Consider the following 14,374-nt stretch of genomic DNA (forward strand, 5'->3'; position numbering starts at 1 on the left):
CACCTGTCTCTGCATGATCAATCATAGGGCCTTTGAACTTATATTCTTGTATCTGGATCATTTTTCCCTAGATGATTCCACAAGGGTGGATCTCTCATTATCTTTAAATTTCTCTCATGCTGTAAGACAAATTTTCCTTACAACATTATTGTGAATAGTAGAATGTCCCAAGTACTTTCGCTTCTCTTGTTCTGTTTTTCTTTTTAATATTTATTACCACCTGACACATTACACATTTCTTTGTTTAATAATTTCCTGATGATCTCTTCACAAAGTCTAGGACAGCAGCCCTGTATCCACATGGTCAGATGATGCTTGCCATACTGTAAACAATTATTAACTATGTGTTGAATGACTAAACAAATGAGTGAATGAATTAATGAATATAAAACATTGAAGTTAGAGGTAGAGATCATTTTCCTCACTTTACAGGCAAGAAAACTGAATCCAAATTGAGATACATGCACTGAATTATGAGAAGAGACAGAACTTAGATTTGAGCTCATGTTTTCTGACTCCAAACACTTGCTTAAGCTGTATACTATAATGACATGCTCAGTAAGTGGTGCAACCATGCTAAAAGAACGTAAAGATTTTAGGTTTTGGAACTCTTTACTGCATATGTATGATATGTAGTTAATATTTACCAGCAATGAGAGAATTTGTACTGATTTTTAAAATTTATCTTAAAATGTCTTTAACTAACATCTTCTCCAAGAGACCACAGATATATTAAATAAGGTTTCTTAAATAAGATATATGTATGGATTATACTTGTTTACTACGATGTTAAAACTACTTGCCTTATCTTTTCCCGGGATGCCCGTGGCTCCTTCCCTTAAGTATTCTCCCCATTGTCCCTCCTCTATCTTATGAAGAATGGCACGAACACATTCTCTGTCCCCTCATTCTACTTTATTTTTCTTCATAAAATTTCTTGTCACTAGTTGATATCATTTTATTAGATATTTACTTATTAATTTGCTTAATGCTTACCTCTAACACCAGACTATAAACCCAATAAATGTAGGGACTTAAAAATTATATCTTTTAATATATTTAAATATATTTTTATATACTATTTTATGTTATTATTATTCATTCATTCACTCATTCATTTGACTCTACTATAAGCACTGAATAAATATTTTTGAAAGATAATTCCAGTAGAAGTTCATATAGGCTAAGTTATTTAACAGTTTATTAGCTGTAAATTAGCAGATATCTTATACCTGGTTAGGAATTTATTCATTCACTCCACACAGTTTTACTTAGAGCCTACTGTATTCTAGGAACAAAATTACTGCCGGGTGAAAATAAAATAAAATAAAATAAGCACTAATGACTAATATTTATTAATATTTATCATGACATCAATACATTGTCAAAAATACTTTGTAACTTAGTTTCTAGTATGGTTGGCTTCTCTCTCCCATTCGCACTAAGAAACAAATTCAATATAGAGAACATTAAAATAGCCCTGGTCTAGAAGTTTGGGTTCATAGGTTTAAGGAAAGTCCTTAGGCCAGTGTTTTCAATGCATTCTCCGTATGGCACTGTAGTCTAAAACTTTTCTAGGTAACAATGTCAGGGGATGAAACTTTCAGATACTGAATGCAAGTGGCCAACATTCTTTTATTATGAAAAATCCATTATTCTTATCTTCACAGAACTGGAATAGTAAGTGTAAGTTAGTGGCGGTTACTAAGGCCCTTTGCAGGTAAGAGTGAGGATCATGGCAAAAAAAAAGCGCTGTCTTTGGGGTCAATTGCTTAAGGCAAACTAACTTCTAGGCTGTAAGAGGCCAGGCATTATTCAGTTTACACCATTTCCAGTCTCCTTAATAAGAATAGGTAACCACTTAAGGATTTTTGGAAGGAGCTCTTACAAGCATATAGAGTACATATTTGCCTGGAGTGTTCCTTTTCCATAAATTCTTTAAGAATCAAGCATGGCAGGAGTTGGTACCTGAATAGAAAGGATTACGGACACATTCACTTCTAACGACAACCTTGCCTAGAAGGCCCAAAGCTGACGACTGTACACTTAACGAATTTGGACTAAACATACAGACTCACACAAAAAGGAGAAATTACATTGAGCAAGGATCCCAGTTTGCCTGGTACAGCCTGAATAGATTATAAGTAGCAACTTAAAAGGTATAGAGTCCTTTATAGGCCAGGAATTCTCTTTTCCAAATAGGCAGAACATGGCTTTAGAGTGCAGGCTTTGGAATCTTTGGTAGCCTGTGTTAAGATCTCAGTTTTAAGAGCAAGTAATTAACTTTTCTGGCAAATTTGGAGGGATGATTTGTCTAATAACTAACTTGGAAATTGTTGCGTTTTGTTTAAAAGTTTTTTGAAGAGCCACAACCACACTGTTTCAACCAAATCCTCGTTTGTCTGCTCTATGTTGTTTATAGTAAATTTAAAAAGCGAAACGGAATAACCTAATGGAGAAGACCAGCCCTTGGTGATTTATTGACTACCAGGTATCTACAACCTGACTTGCCACCTTCTGTCTTGACTAGATGGATCCTGTGAATATTAGAAAACTACATACATGAAGACTTCTGAGATGTAGATTCAATTATGAGGGGGTGAGTGATAAAATTTACCAAAAAATAGATTTCATGTGGTGAACTAACTACATGGAAAGATCTCCTAAGCTAATATGAAGAGATAAAAATTGAATGCAATCATCATGAACTCAAAGGTGTGTGTATGTATGTGTGTTTGCATATGTGTGTTTTCAAGTCTCTGCCTAAACTGCTTGGTGTGTCTAAATCTTCTTATAAAAATTCTAAGAATCTTTGTTAGCAGATCAGGGAATGCAGGTATTATAGGACATAATTCATAAGCCAAAACTATTACTGGGGGAAATTATCACAGCCTCAAAGAAGTATGTAATCAATTTAAAAAGAGTCTTTGATAGTGCCTTAGGAGAAACTTGGGGAAAACGCAGAAATCTAGCATAGAACTTTTAGGCAAAAATGAATGATAGAGGCTAGGTGTGGTGGCTCACACCTATAATCCCAGCACTGTGGGAGGCTGAGATGTGTGGATCACATGAGGTGGAGAGTTTGAGACCAGACCGGCCAACATGGTGAAATCCCGTCTCTAATAAAAATTCAAAAATTAGCCAGGAGTGGTGGTGCACATCTGTAAAATCCCAGCTACTTGGGAGGCTGAGACATGAGAATCACTTGAACCTGGGAGGCAGAGGTTGTAGTGAGCAGAGATCGTGCCACTGCACTCCAGCCTGGGCAATAGAGGAGACTCCATCTCAATAAAAACCAAAAAAAAAAAAAACAGAGCATGATCGAGGATCTCTGTTTTTCCCTAAAGCTCTGCACACTTGGGCTTAGGGAACTCCATGAAAGATACTTCCAATGTAAAAATCTTTTGAGTCTGATTTTCATTTGTGGTAATATGAGAAAAAGAAGAACATCAGGCCAGAAGAGTATATGTTCCAGTCTGCTCAGGCAGCCGTAACAGAATGCAATCGATTGGGTGTCTGAAACACCAGAGATTTATTTTCTCACTGAGCACAGTTCAATAGTATTTAGTTTCTAGTGAGGGTTTACTTCCTGGCTTGTAGATGGTCATGATATCATTGTGCGCTCACATGACCTCTTGTTTGTGTGCTGGAAAAGAGACTGCTGTGGCGTCTCTTCTTATAAAGGGCACCAGCCCTATTGGATTAGAGCCACAATTTATTAGCTCATTTAACCTTTATCATGTCTTTATAGGCCCTATATTCAAATATTATTTTTACTATTTCATTCTATACTATTTGTTGTACTATTTATTTATTTATTTATTATGTTACTATTTGAGGTTATAGCTTCAAAATTTGAATTCTGGAGGGAAAAAATTCAGTTCATAGCGACATAGAAAATGCTTTTGCCACTTGAAGCAATGCAGAGAAAAGTTCAGGAAATTGAGTCTGCAGACACTGTAAGGACAAAGATCATATGTACAGGGCTGCCTATTGCAAATATTGGATCTTTAGCACGAGAATAGCATGGATGTTATGTTTCTGAATTTCTATGCTAGGAAATGCTAGGGTAAAGGTAGAGTGAAGAACATATGTTCATGCTTATAGAAAAAAATTATACTCCCACTAAACAAAAAGGAAGACTTCAAGAAGATTTAGTAACTGAAGGAGTCACAAGGGCAAATTTGTTAATTTGCTTCTGTGTGAGTCTTTCAAGAGCCATGTATTCAGTTTGTGGAGTTCTCACTAGCACTATATTCCTCAAAGGCTAGAGTAAGGATGATATTGTAGGAGGAACACAGATATGTTTATTCTATCCACTTGTTATAGTTTTATTTTCTTCAATATTTATTTTTAATTTATGGTAAAACATACATAACATAAAACTTACCATGTTAGCACTTTTAAAGTATACAGTTAAGTGGAATTAAGTGTATTAGTTTTGTTGTGTTACCATCACCACCATGTATCCACAGAATTTTTATTCATTTTGTGAAACTGAAACTCTGTGTCCATTAAATAATAACTTCTATTTCCCCCTCCCAGAAGCCCTGAGAAACAAGCATTTTACTTTCTACCTCAATGAATGTGACTTCTCAAGATACCTAAGTGTAATCCTCATATTTGTCCTTTTGTCAATGGCTTATTTCACTCAGCATGATGTCCTTAAGATCCATTCATGTTTTAGCATGTGCCAGAATATCATTTTTTGTTAAGGCTGAATAGTATTTCATTGTATGTATATAATTATATTTTGTTTATCCATTGACTGTCTTCTACCTTTTGCCTATTGCAAATAATGCTACTATAAAAATAGTTGTATAGATATCACTTCATGTCCCTGCTTTCAACTGTTGGAGGTACGTAATCAAAGTGGAATTGGTAGATCACAGGATGATTCTATGTTTAACTTTTTGAGGAAATGCTATACTGTTGCCTACAGTGGCTATACCATTTTACATTCCTACCAACAAAGCACAAGGGTTCCAGTGTCTACACATCTTTATCAATGCTTGTTATTTCCTGTTTCTTTCATAGTAGCTACCCTAATGAGTGAGAAATGGTATCTCATTGTGGTTTTAACTTGCATTTCCCTAATTATTAATGATGCTGAGAATATATCCATGTACTTACTATTTGTACATCTCCTTTGGAGGAACATTTATTTATTTACTTTATCTATTTTAAAATTGGATTGTTTGTGTTTTTTGGTGTTGAGTTTTAGAAATTCTCCATATATTCTGAATATTAATACTTTATCAGATAAGTTCTTCGCAAGTATTTTTTCTCTAATTCTGCATGCTGCCCTTTTACTCTGTTGATAGTGTCTTTTTTTTGCATAAAGAAAAAAATATTTTTGATGTCTAATTTGCCTACTTATTTTGCCCGTGCCTTTGATAGCCAAGAAAATATTGTCAAGTCAAACATCATAAAGCTTTTTCCTATATTTTCTTTTTAAGAATTTTATAGTTTTGGGTCTTCTGTTTAGGTCCTTGATCTATTTTGTGTTACTTTTTAATGTAGTATGGGTTAAGGTTCCAACTTTATTCTTTTGCATGTGGATTTCCAATTTTTCTGACAAAGTTAGTTTAAAAGGTTTCTTTTTCTACTGAAATGGTCTGGGAAATCTGGCTGAAGGTCGTTTGAAAATATATATGAAGGTTTATTTCCGGATTCCCTATTCTATTTCATTAATCATATGTCTATCTTTGTGCCAGTGCTGCACTATTTTGATTGTCATAGCTTTGTAATATGTTTTAAAATCAGAATATAGAAGATAAGTATCTTAATTCATCTTTTCCAAGATTGTTTTGGCTGTTCAGAATTCCTTGAGTTTACATGCAAATTTTAGGATAGATTTTTCAATTTCTGGAAAAAAGTCATCATTGGTATTTTGATAGAAATTGCATTGAATTTGTAGCTATCTCTGGGTTAGTGAAATCTTAAGAATATTATGCTTTGTAGTCTATGAAATCAGTATGCCTTAATTTATTAATGTCTTTAAAAATATCTTTCAACAATGTTTTATACTTTAAGTGTACAAGTCTTTCACTACCTTGGTTTAATTTATTCCTATGAATTTTATTTTATTCCTTTCAATACTATTATAAGTGAAAAAGTTTTTATTTTATATTGTTCATTGTTAGTGTATAAAAATGCAACTTTTTTTGGTGTTAAATTTGTATCCCACAACTTTGTTGAATTTACTATTTCTAAAAGTGTTTTTGTGAAATATTTAGGGTTTTCTTCTTATAAAATTGTACTGTTTGTGAACAGAGATAATTTTACTTATTGCTTTTCAATTTGAATTCCTTTTATTTCTTTTTCTTGCCTAATTGTCATGGCTAGGACTTCCAGTACTTTGTTGAATAGAAATGACAAAAAGTGAGTATTCTTGTCTTCTTTTTAATCTTAATGGTAATGCTTCCAGTTTTTCACCATTGTGTATGAGGTTAGCTGGGGTTTTCATATATGGACTTTATTATTCTGAAGTAATTTCTTTCTATTCATAGTTGGTTGATTGGTCATGGAATAGTGTTGAATCTTACCACGTTGTTGATTTTTTTGTATCAATTTGTGGTTTAGTTTCCCCTTCACTCTGTTAATGTATTACATTGATTGATTTTTATATATTAAACCATTCTTACATTCCAGGAATAAATTCCACTGGTAATGATGTATAATATTTTAAATGAGCTACTGAATTCAGTTTGATAATATGTTTTTGGCGAGTAATTCATTTATCATGATATTGGTCTATAGATTTATTTTTGTGTATTTTCTTGGTTAGGTTTTGGTATCAGTTTAATACTTTACTCAGACTGGGCTTGAAAGTGTTCTCCTTTAAATTTTCAGAAGAGTTTAAGGAGAATGGGTGTTAATTATTCTTTAAATGTTTGAGAAAATGTACCCATTAAGCTATCTAGTCTTGGGCTTTACTTTGTTGGGAGGTTGTTGATTATTGATTTTATCACCTTATTTGTTATAGGTCTATTCAGATATTCTACTTTTTCGTGATTCAGTCTTGGTAGGTTTTGTTTCTCCAGGAACATGTCTATTTCATCTAAGCTATTAAATTTTTTGGAGTGCAATTTATCTTAGTACTCTCTTGTAATATTTTCGTACCTTTAGAAATAGTAGTAATGTCCTCTTTCATTTCTGATGTTACTTTTTTGAATCTTCTCTTTTACTTAGTCCATCTAGCTAAAAGTGTATCGATTTTGTTGAACTTTCCAAAGAACCAACTCTTGCCTTTGTTATTTCTATTGTTTTTCTATTATTGATTTTGCTTATCTTTGCTCTAATTTTTATTATTTCCTTTTTAGAACTAGTTTTGTGTTTAGTTTTTCTATTTCTAATTTGCTAAAATGTAATTTTAAGCTTATTGATGTGATATCTTTTTTCCTTTTTAATATAAGCATTTATTTACAGCTATAAATTTTTCTCATAACACTGTGTTTGCTGCATCCTGTAAGCTTTGGTCTGTTATACTATAATTTTAATCAGTTTCAAGATATTTTATAATTTCCCTCATGATTTCTTTTTTGATCCACTTGTTGTTTAAGAGTGTGCTGTACAGAATTCTGATAATCTTGACCTTCAAGACAGGGGCTATATTTATTGGTGTGTTCTGTCAATCGACCAAGTCACAGCTAAACAAGTAGTCTTGTCTGAGAAGTCACTGACCTCTGAGGAGACATACCTTATTAACCTAACTCTACTGGAAAGCTCGTGTGCCACATTGATTCTTTGGCCTCTGTGTATCTTAAGTCTCCAAATATTTTTGTGGAAGGAAGTCATGGAATCCATTGTAAACAGTTGCCATTTCATCATGGGAGCACTGATTCAGCTGACAGCGCTGTTGGTACCACCACTGCAACTCACCCAAAACAGCCTCAGGTAATCCCCTCCTAAGGTGATCTTCTGGGGCATCTTTGAAAACTTGACCTCAGTCAATGTGCCACAGGTGTCCTCCATGCAGATGGGAGCAGTGGATCTCTTAGGAGGAGGACTAGATAGTCTGGTGGGACAATCCTCATCCTATCATGGATGTCTGTAACCTTTGTTTCTTCACCTACACCTGTTGTGGTCAACAGTGGACTGAATGACCTGTGTGAAGTCTCCACAGGGATAGGCAAGGCACCTGGTGGGTATGTGGCTCCTAAGTCTTTTTCTGGCTACCTGCATTAAAGGATAAAGGCTTAGAGATTTCAGAAACATTGAATCACCACCAAGGGCACATCTTTATGGAAATGAACTTCACCAATACAGCTCTGCAGCATATGACAGATTCTGCAACCTAGTTTCACAAGAATGGCCATCCAGACACCACTGATGCCAAACCAGAACACTGATGTCTCCCTGCCTCTCAACACGTTGGGCACAGTCATGAAGATGGAAACTCTGAATCACCTGCTGGTGGCTGTGAAAAACAATACTGATGTCTTCTACTTAAGCCACCTCGCCCTACTCAGTGTGCTTTTTAGAAAATAGCAAAATGGAGCACCAGGTCTTCCTTGCAGCAGGAAAGGATATTCCCAATGAAATGAACTTCAGTTTTAGATTAAGGAATGTCATTTAAATGGTGACACTGTTTCCAGCAAGTTGCAAAACAATAATGTTTATACCATTGCCAAGAGGAATGTGGAAGGGCAGGACACGCTGTACAAATCTCTGAAGCTCACTAATGGCATTTGGATTTTGGCTGAGCTATGTATCCACCCGGGAAACCCCCATTATATGCTGTCACTGAAGTGCAGAGCTCCTGAAGTCTCTCAATACATTCATCAAGTCTAGGATGGCATTTTGAAAACCTAACAAGACTGGTCCACTACCTTCCAATCATGCTGTGATCAGTGCAAGCCAAGAATTCTTAACTGGAAGAAACTGTATTGCTGTGTAGAATCTGAACCCAAACATACTGAGGCAACCCAACAAGGTAGTAACAAGTCTAACCTGTCTAACCTATGCCAACATTAGAGTACAACCTGTTGGATACTTTTAGCTTCCTGTGAACATTGGTAACCACTGCTTCAGTCACCTCCCACCTCTTGCCACTTGCTGCTGCTATCTGTGCTTACTTGTGGGCTTCTCCACGCTGTGCCAATGGCCGGCTTTTTCTACACCCTCTTTTGAGTGTAGTTTGGTATTTTGTAATTGAGAGCTCGTTTCAAAAGCAGAAAAAGACAACAAGTATTAAAGCAAGAATGTGTCACTGAAAAAAAAGTGTGTTGTTTAATGTACATATATTTGTAGATTTCCCACTTCTACTATTGTTTTTCAGTTTCATTCCATTGTGATCAGGAAAGAATCACAGTACAATTTTAATCCTTTAACATTTATTAAAACTTGTTTAGTGGCCTAAAATATCATCTATCCTGAAGAATATCCATGTGTACTTCAAAAGAATATGCTACTGTTGATTAGAATAAAATTATATTTTATTATTTTCTTTATTTTGATTAGGAAAGTGACATTTAGGAATGAAATAGTTTGCCTAGGATCAAGCAACAAGGAAGGTGACTTGGAAAGTTTAGAAACTGAAGTTTATTTAACATGAACGTTTTATAATCAAAACATAATTTTCAAGCAGTTTAAGATATGATTCTTAAATAAATAAATCCATGCCACAGATCTTAATTTAATTCATTAATTCTTAATAAAATGCTTAATATTGTAAAGATAGGACAAAATTATATTGAGAATTTGTCTATACCTATTTTGAAGGAAAAAATGCTAAAATAAGACTGCAGTATTAAATAGTTAATTTGCTATATGGCAATATTAAAAAATCTTTGGAATTATTTTTTCTACCAGATGTAAGTCCACAATTGAAGATGAAACATATAAATGTTTGACCTCTAACTGAAAAATAAATTCAAACACACGTAGAGATTCTTAAGTAATACCCTGGTATGACATTAAAAGTGCATGTCATACTCTTGGTATGACTTCATTCTTTTGATTTTCAAATTTTGTATAACTTTTCTCAATATCATTACACATTGTAAATTGATGGATTTTTTCTTCTGAGTTTTACATTTTCTGGGTCATCAACTTTGGAAAACTGACATGTATTAAATGAAAAATGGGGATTTATTATATAGAGTCTTTTTTTCTTATCTGTGGAGTTATATTTCACAGTTTGATAAAATTCTTAGCAATTTGTACCAATGCAGGAATGTGAACAACACTTCGAGGACAACTTTTGGTATAAGGGAACATTGTTTATACCTGGGAAGTACTAGTGCATAATGAATTTGGTGCTTAGATTTTCTAAATTGTATATATATAGTTTTTTTACATTAGCTACTGTCAACATATCAAGTTTATAAAGATATATAATATTATTTGATATAATTTCAAATATTTCACCCACTTTGCAGGTCTCAAGATTAGCTCATGGATGTTGAGTGTGAAGCTTTTAAGATAATTTTTTATAATGTCACCTACATAACCTGGAATTTTCAGATTAGAGTACATCTTTCTCCCACCTTATGTATTTAGGTTGTACATAGTAAAAATAATAAAATTGTAGATCATAGAAATAAAAATACATCGTTTAAGGCAAAAATAAGAGTACAGGATGGTTGAATAGTCCATTTATTTTATTAACTTGAGTGAAATGAATTAACATTCTTTAGCCAATATCAGAACGGAGGCAAATTCACCATTAAACTGAGGAACATATCTCTGGAGATTCTCTCTGAGCAGAAATAATTTTACAAATATGTGGTTAATTAGCTTCATCTCTGAATACGCCAGCAACAGTGAAAGAGCTGAATGGTCTATGAACTATGAACCTCTCACTTTACAAGTGGTCCAACAAGAGCAGTGTTTAGCTTGCACACAGCTCATGTGAAGCTGTTGGAATCTCCTTTGTATTCTATCCCTGCTTTCTAGGTTAATAGAGGGCTTACATGTTTAGAACTGTCAAGTGAATATCTTTTTACAAGCATTTCACCAATTTCAGTAGAGGGTAAAAGAACAAAGAATGTAATCTTATTCATATAATTCAAGAGCACTCAATTATTTGGGCACTCTGAGATCGTTATTTCATCATTTCAAAGAACAGGCAGTTAATTGAAGGATAAAGTGGATCTGACTTAGACAAACTTTATTTTAAAAAATACTTACCTATGGAAATTCCTGTTGCTATTTCAAGTTTTCCAAGTAGTAGTGTTTTTTTTTTTTTTTTTGTCTGTTGTTGTTCCTAAGACTGTTATTCCAGCTTCTAATTTTAAATCTTATTGATACATGCTTTCTCTAGTTTTCTCATATAAACACATATATTACTGTCTGATATATTTTAGATCCTTTCTTCAATATTTTCCATCTTTTACCAGATTGACTATATCTTATTTCCCCAGTATAATACTGTAATCTTCACTGTTCCCCCAATACCAACCTTTTTCTTCATAGTTTCATAATTAGATTGGGGATGATAAAACACAAATATATTGCCAATGAACTTCTATAATCTTGTCAACAATGGCAATTTTTTAGAAGTTTAGGGAATTTGTGGTTTTCATATTGTTGCCTGTGAAGGTAGCATTTGTGTACTCATCAGGAAATCAAATGCTAATGGTGAAAGCAAACTATTATAAGCAAAATGATATAGCTAATTAGCTCACCTTTTTCTGTAAGATTTTGTTTAATCATGTGTAGGGTTGATAACAAATTGTTAAGGATGAGGCATTTTTTAAACATCATCTGGTTTCATCACTCCATTCTTAACATGAGGAATATATATCCAGAAATGCTAAGTGACCCATCAAAGTTTCACAGTTCCAAACATCTTTCATGTGTCCTGTTCCTGCTGAGATCTTCTTTGATGTGAATTCTTATTCATCAGAAGAACCCACACCATTCACTTTAGTACTTATGCTCAAAATAGTTCTTGTGTTTATATGCTATGGTGTCCACAAGAGATAAGTGGGGTTCGTTATTTCCATTATGGTACGTTAAACTCCTGCAAGGCATTCTACCAATACATTTTGTCTTATGTGATAAGCCCACAGTATCAATAAAATTTGATTATTTCCTTTTTGTAACTTGTGACTAGTCACAATTTCAAATAGTGTGATAAGCCAAGCTTCATTGAGACCTTCCTAGTTGACCAAAGGCTTGAAAGACATGAGATAGCTGTGCAGATACTCAGCAGAAAAGCACTCCAGGACAATGTGTCAGACAGTGCAATTGGCCCAAGGTACAACTATTCCTGTTGTTTATGAGAAGTAGCCGGCACTGTGGATGGCTACAGTAAAATAAGCTAGTGATGAGACTGGGGAGTGGATGGTGCATATCACACAGGACCTTCTAAGCTATATTTGACTCATAGGGTTGTAACAAATTACTATAAGCTAGATGGCTTGAAATGATGTAAATTTATTTTTTCATAGTTCTAGAGGCTATAAAGGCTATAAATGCAAAATCGAGATGTCAGTAGCACCAAGCTTTCCCTCAAAGCTGTAGAGAAATATCCTTCCTTTGCTCTTCCTAGCTAGTCATTAGAACAGGGCCCATTCTAATACACCATGACCTCATCTTAACTTTATCATATTTGCAAAGACTATATTTCCAAAAAAAGTCAAACTTCAGTATTCCAGATAGACATGCCCTTTTGGAGGACTATTCAATGAAGTACATAAGCCATTGAGAAGACGCTGTTTTTGAATTCTGTGGAAACCGGAGCTATTGCAGGTCTTTTAGCAGACAAGTAACATTATCCAGCTTTTAATTTAAAAAGGTATCTCTGGTTGCTCCGGTGAGATTGGACTACAGGGGTGCAATGCCAGATGACAGGGGACCAGGTAGGGACCTATTAGTCGTGATAAAGGTAAGGAATGATAGTAGCTCAGACCAAGTTTGTGGTCATGCAGGAGGTAAGAAACAGTCAGATTGTGGATATCTTTAGAAGATTAAACCAACAGAATTTCCTGATAAAATCAGCTATACAGTATGACAGTAAGAAAGGGGTGCAAAATGATCCCCAATTTTTGCCCTGAGCCATTGGAAGTGACTGTACCATCCACTGAAATGGAAAAGGCTGATAAAGAAGCAGGTATTAACATTTCATTTTTGTTACCTGAGGACATTTCTGGTAGGCAGTTGATAGAGAACTTTGGAGTTTATGAGCAAGGTCTGAGTAGCAGATCTATATGTAGGAGTCACAGCAAATACATGCATTTAAAGTCACTGAAAGGAATAAAATCACACTGCACACAAGTGTAGATGTAGATGAGAAGAGAATCAAGAACTGAGTCCTTGACTCAGTTCAACATTAAGTGGTTGAGGAGAAGAGAACTCAACAAAGGTGACAGAAAGAACAATCATTACCACCCGGCATGGTGGCTCAAACGTCTGTAATCCCAGCACTTTGGGGTAGGTGGATCACCTGAGGTCAGGTGTTGAGACCAGGCTGACCAACATGGGTGGCTTATGCCTATAATCCCAGCTACATGGGATGCCGAGACAGGAGAATCATTTGGGAGGCAGAGGTTGCAGTGAACCGACACTGTGCCACTGCACTCCAGCCTGGGCAACAAGAGTGAACTCCATTTCAATAGATAGGTAAATAAATAAATAAATAAATAAATAAAAAACAATCATTAAATCGTTATCATCAGAAGTTTTTCAGAAGCATTAAGAAAGTAAGCACTCAGGATGCCGAGACAGGAGAATCATTTGGGAGGCAGAGGTTGCAGTGAACCGACACTGTGCCACTGCACTCCAGCCTGGGCAACAAGAGTGAACTCCATTTCAATAGATAGGTAAATAAATAAATAAATAAATAAATAAATAACAATCATTAAATCGTTATCATCAGAAGTTTTTCAGAAGCATTAAGAAAGTAAGCACTCAGGAAATTCTAGCTGTTTGTCACTAGTTAACTGTTATACTATAGTTCTTTGAGTTTCCCACAATACTGTATATTTCTTGAAGGCAGTTACAAACATGGTACCTGGTACATAATGGGTAATCATTTAATATTTGTTGAATAAATGAGTGAAGTTCCTTATTTGTTTCTATAATTTTTATTTGTACTTACTCTGTTATAGCCCTTGTGCTATGGTATTATAATGGTTTCTTATTATGGATGTGAGCTTCCCTATATGCTCACATTTGAATTTATATTAGATATTAAACATATTTTTTATTTTGTAAAGAGATTACTCAAGGCAGAATTGAAATAGTGATCTCTGTGTCTTTCTTTCTTTTTTTGTTAGCTTTCCAAATATTTCCAGAATGCATCCACTATTCTTCATATATATCATTATACCTTATACCAGACTACCATTATCGATCATAAGGATTATTGCAACAGTTTCCTAACTGGTATCTCTTTCTCCTGATGAGATCCCTCCCAAATTCC

The 14,374-nt window shown here is 34.5% G+C and overlaps 1 pseudogene; it reads left to right on the forward strand.

Annotated features, from left to right (window-relative positions):
* The first annotated feature begins 573 nt into the window (after positions 1–573).
* Positions 574–8,817, forward strand: LOC105506928 (annotated as a pseudogene).
* Positions 8,818–14,374: the final 5,557 nt, after the last annotated feature.

The sequence above is a fragment of the Colobus angolensis genome, unplaced genomic scaffold, assembly GCF_000951035.1.
Source record: "Colobus angolensis palliatus isolate OR3802 unplaced genomic scaffold, Cang.pa_1.0 Scaffold141, whole genome shotgun sequence".
NCBI lineage: Eukaryota > Metazoa > Chordata > Mammalia > Primates > Cercopithecidae > Colobus > Colobus angolensis.